A 6,000-nucleotide genomic window follows, 5' to 3' on the forward strand; every position below is an offset into this window, starting at 1 on the left:
CTCTAATATTAACCTAACCTATAATCTAATTGATTTTTAGATTATATTCCTGTAATTAAGGCATTTCTAATACTGCCTTATTATTCCCTAATGGTAATATATTAAAAGACATCTTAATTTATCTTCCTTTAATAGTTAACTAAATAGGTCCTGTTTTAAGATTAATAATACCTCCTCCGTAGGCTATTAGATCTCCTAAAATTATTACTAATAGATAAGAACATTCCTTTTGTCTATATGGTAACCCCATTCTTTTAACTACTATTAGCGAGATGTGGTTCCTTATTGCTCCACTATCTATTAACGCCTTAAACTGCTAATCTTGCCACTTTACTTATAAATTTAGGTGTTGACCTTAAATTCCTTTAAGGGTCTAAGGCTTTACTACTGGCTCCCTTTAGTCCTATAGGCCTCTACTTTTCCCAACTGCTGGCTGCTTAATCTAGTTTATACTTAGTCCAACTTAGGCTAATATTTAGTTTGTTTTTTGTCTTTAATATGCCATAGATAGGTGTTTTCTGGATATTCCCACTATTGTTATTTATCTAGGCATTCTTCTATAAGGAATCTTCCTAGCTAAAGTATTAAGTCCCCTTATTTTTGAACTTCTATAGGGTGCCAACTATGTATATATTTGGCGTTTTAATATTTTACCTTATCCGTCATCCAATACATTCTTATTAGATACTTCCGATTTTTGTCCTTAGGTACTCTATATATATTATACGCATTATCCATATATACTATCCATGATAGTATATAATATGCTTAGTATTTTAGGTTAACTCTTGGCTCGTCTTCGTCCTTAAGTTTAAACCTCTCCCTTATTAATCTAAGTATTGTGGCTTCGTTCGTAGGTACTAAGATTCGCCTCTCGCTTCTCCAGTCCTCTAATTGCTCCTTTAGATCTTTTAATGTTATAATTAAGGCTCCTTTAATATAAGTTATAGCCTTTTCTATAATCGGGTAGTCTTAAACAACTTTCTTATCTAGCCATATGTAGAAATCTTCCCACTTATCGTTATGTCTTTGTCTATACCACTTTTGGTATAACCCCTTAAGCGTATACGGTGTATCCGTAAGAAAGTATCTCTTTATTACTGCGTTGTAATAGCCTTTTATATATTGTTCCTTGAACCTAATTAAAATCCCTAGATCCTCTTCTTGTTCCAGTTTAGTTAGCTATTTAGCTCTTAGTGTGCCTATTCTAGGCCTATTAGTAATCCTTCGTACTAGCGCTCTGTCCCTTATACGTCCTAATATGCTAGACCTCTTATCTAGTTTCTGTTCTTACTATAAGGTAATTCTCGCTCTAAATTCCTCTATAGTTTCTTTCCTTTTGCGTCTTATAAGTGGATCCTTAAAGTCCTCTTACTTCTTAATCTTGGTATTAAACTTTTAATCTTTAGGCTAAACACTGCGTTCCCCTAGTAAGTCTTCTAGGTCTATATATCTATCTCCTAGTCTAACTACTATTTATACTACAGATTCCCTAATCTATAAAGAAGTCTCTTGCCTCTTATTTACGGGTGTCCTTATTTGTACTCCGAATTTCTAGTCCCTTAGATTTTTAAATCCTAAGCTTGCTAACTTAAGCTTAGCTCCTACCTTAGTCTAACTAGGCGTCTATAGCGTTCTTATCTTGTCTTAAGAGTCTTAAATCTTACTTATCTTATCTTAAGAGTCTTATGCCGTTAGGAATTTCTCTCCTAAGCTTATTTGTATGTCTTTGAACTAAGCTACTACCCTACTCTATTAGTTTTCGTCTATTATAGGTCCTTAGGTGTACCTTATCTTATCTTAAGAATCTTAGTCGTCTCTTATCTCGTCTTAAGAATCTTAAGCCTTTAGCCTTTTGCCTTTATTAAGTGGTGAGCTAGCACTAGCAGTCGTTTGCTTGCTTAATCGTCTCTAGATATTACTCCTTCCATCTTATAAAGTAATGGATGCTGTATCTAACGGTGTTATTATACCCGTTACTAAACCTTACTCTATGGCGGTCTTAGTCTCTACTTCTATTACATTATTAAGGTTCGGATACCCCTAGTTGGTTCCTTTACTGTCCTCGTTGCTATTAATTAATAAGTACTCTAACTCCATTGTCATTATTACTAATTATTATCCGTATATTACTATAATATCTTAATCTAGCTTATAGAGTCGATCTTATTCTTTATCTAACTCTATAGTTCCTCTAAGTCCTCTTAACTCTAGCTCTTATAGCTAATAGCTTGCGCCATACTTAGCGTCTTTATAAATTTAGTATACGTTATTATAACAAAACGCAAAACTCCTAATTAAATATTCCTTTGTTCCTTGCAGTACACTATTATCTCTCTATACGTATATGTCTTCTACTATTAGTCTAGTTCCCTTTATTATATAGTAACTCTAACCATCTTTGCAATCCCTCGCAAAGTAACCCTATTTTCTATAATTTATATAAGCTCCGTCTCTAAACCACTAACTTTACTATAGAGTCCGCCTAAATATCTTCTACTGCTAAAATCCCTGGTTTAGCCTCTACTCCTTAGTCCTATAATTACTAGATCCTTAACCTCTAGGTTTCCATAGTTTCTTACTCTATCTCTTATAGGTTTCTTTAGTACCGCTTAGGTCTATTAGCTTTACGCCATTCTATAGTTTCTAACTTAGCTTTAGTTATTACGTGCTCTACGTCTTATATAACTGTAGAACTCTATCCTAGCCTCTTTTAGCCTGTTCCCTTTAGAAGATCCTATTATTAATCTTAATTGCTTAATCTATTAAGTCTCTTAGGGTGTCCGCATCTTCTATTAGAATAATTACGTCCTAGACTTTAGCCTTAAGTCCCTATTTATACTATGCTATAAGCGCCCTATTATTCCACTTAACTTATATAGCTAGCGTTTGGAACTATATTATATACTTAATTACTAAGGTTCGTTATATAATGTCTTGGAGTTTTCTTTCCGCTATAGTAACTGCCTTTAGGTCTCTAAATATCTACGTAAGTCGCTCCATAAACCCTTTCTAACTTAAGAATATAAACCGCACGTCCTAATTAGTAGTCGTCATTCCATTTATTTGTATTTCTGTAAGGTAAGGCTTAAACTATTTAAGTGCTCTTCCTGATAGGAATAGTCCTGCGTAAGCTATTCGATCTATAGGTATTAGCAGTTTTGCTCCTTCTTGCGTAACCTTAAAGTGTATTTGCGTAAGGAATCCTTTAAGCTTTAATCTCTCCCCTAAGAATCTCTTAATTGAAGGTAACTTAACCTTCGCTGCCCTTATCCCATTAATCCTTTATTTAAGTATCGCATTATTCTCTATTAACTAGTCGACTATTTCTTATAACTATCTAACCGTCACAGGTTGCTGTAAGTTAGTGTCTACTATATTGGTATCACCTCCTAACCTTAAAGTAGTTGCCGCCGTCAATGGCGTTATGGTGGCTGCTTTTAGTGGCATGTTGTTTGACTTCTTATATTAATACCGTAACTAGGTAGTGATTATATAACGGAACCTTATAGCAAGTACTACGGTAGGCTCGTTATTGGGCTAGGTGTGTAGGAATATAAGTATAAAAGTTAATAACGTAATAACAACTGGTGGAGTGATTGCCTAATAAATTAACTCTAATTGTATTCTAAGAATTACTATAAGGAAGGAACTATCTAGGTAGGGACTAAGGGTCCTTAAATACACAACCGTACTCCTATAAAATCCTCCTTGTACGTAATATACGTATACTCTATCTACTCTGTTGTAGATCCTACGGATTACACAGATCACACAGATTACCTCACATGACTTATACTACTATTCCTTGTCATATAGTTCTACCGGCTCCATCTTAGACCGTGCTCTTATTAACTAATTAGCTTCCTCCAACTCTCTTCTAAGTAGTTGTAGTATTATACTTAAAGCGTCCGTAATAATAAAGAAACTAAGCTATCTACCCTAACTAATTAAATAGCGGATATAGGATTGTTCTTAATAGGTTAGGTATTAAAATAGTTAAAACCCTATCTTATAGAGATATAAACTAATAGGTTAGCTATAACTAACCTAGGAGTTTAATATATATATTTAATATAAAACAGATTTATAGAAAGATTTATGGATTAATTATATATAGAGGGCTTTATAAAAATCGGGCTTTATACTTTTATATAGTAGAGCCTAAAAACCTAGTAGATAGCTATTAGTGTAACAAAGCGCTATAGGGAATACTATGGTGAACTTATTAATGGGCTAGGTATAGAGGTGCGTTTTAAAAGTCTTTGCCGCTAAGCTAGCATACCGCCAAGGCAGAATAACAATATTCTGCCGATAGAATTCTACTAGGTTTATTTTCAACAGCTTAATTCCACAGCTTTTAAGTTTTTTTTAATATTCTAAATAGTTACTAAAAGATCTACTACTAAACGTTCTATTAACGGCTATAATTCAGCTATAAGGGCTTAAATTATAGCTCTTAGAGCTTATGGAATCTTAGCTGCCAAAATTGCAAAGATAATATAAATTTCTAAACGAACTATACGAGACATATATCGCTGTGCAGTCAATTAAGGCTTTAATCTAAAATCTCCTCTCGCTTATAGTGCCCACGTAGACGGTAAGCAGCTTGGAGAGATCTTAAGCAGTGGAGGATTTAGGCTTAGATTAAGCGGATTATTAGGTCTATCTAGAAGGTTACTAAGCTTAAAAGAGGTAATAAGTATTAGGGGGGGGGGTGCTATAGAGGCACTAGGACGCTTAAAAGTACCTAAAGCGGGAGAGAACGAATAGGAGGATATTTAGATTTAGAAGGCGGTAATCTAAGGCGGTAAATTTCTTAGCGGCAAAGACTTTTAAAACGCACCTTCGTATATAGGTAAATGGGTGAGTAAAATTATATATAGAGTAAGTGCCTAATAGATTATTTAGGTATACTTTTATAAGCTAAGGACATTTAAAGATAAGGTTATAACCTATAAAGTTAACCGCCTAGAAGGGTTACGGGCTAACTACCTTGGTGTAGTTATATATATTAGCTATTAATACTATAAGGTTATAGGCACTATATATTTTAATCTAATACTTTTCTAAAAAGCCTATAATAGGTTTTTACTACCTTAGCAATAGAATAAGTTTATACTTTTGTACTAAATTATATAAGATTAATTTCGGCGCTGCTGTTATATAGTGCTTAGAACTAATATATCTCGCCTATAGGGAAAATTTCTTTTAGTTTCTTAGAGTATTCCTATAAGGGTATTAAATAGATATTAGGTTAACTCTAGAAGTCTTTTACGCTACTTAAAGCTCCTAACTTTAACTATCCTAAAGTTCTTTTTAAAAACGGCTTCTTTAAAACTTAGGTCTGCCCTATATTACTATTAAATACCTATACTTTTAGTTACCCCCTAACTTTTTACTAGAAGAAGTCTAGTTCCTTACTATATCCTTAGCGTTTAAAACCGCTTATTTAAAATTAGTATATATAGTAATCCGCAATAGGGCTCCTATGCGCTTTATTTTATTATAAATTACTAGCTTAATTTTAGCCTAGATAAATCCAATTCATTCCTTTTTATAAATGCTATTATCCTTATTTTTAAAGGGCTCTAAATCTATTTATTAAGTATAAGTTTCTATAAAGTTTATAAACTAGTAGAAGTCTTAACAGTCTAGCTATATACTATTTTAGAATTATTCTACGTTATTATATTATATAATATACGGATCTTAGATTTAACCCTTTAGGAAAGTCTACAGCTATAGCTATATAGTAATTTACTCTTAATTAAGTTAATTAAGCGCGATTTAGTTTAGCGATTAGTCTTTAATTTTACTAATAATCTATTATATACGTTCTTTAGTATTATTTTATATTATTAGTATCTTAAAGAAGTTATCTACCTTATAAGCCTAATTGTTTAAATATTAGGCATTAGGTCTATAGTTGAGCTTTAAACTACTAAAGGCCTTAACTAATTAGTTTATATTCTTTTTCTATTTATTATATAGATACCT

Source organism: Cenococcum geophilum, assembly GCF_001692895.1.
Source record: "Cenococcum geophilum 1.58 unplaced genomic scaffold K441scaffold_83, whole genome shotgun sequence".
NCBI lineage: Eukaryota > Fungi > Ascomycota > Dothideomycetes > Gloniales > Gloniaceae > Cenococcum > Cenococcum geophilum.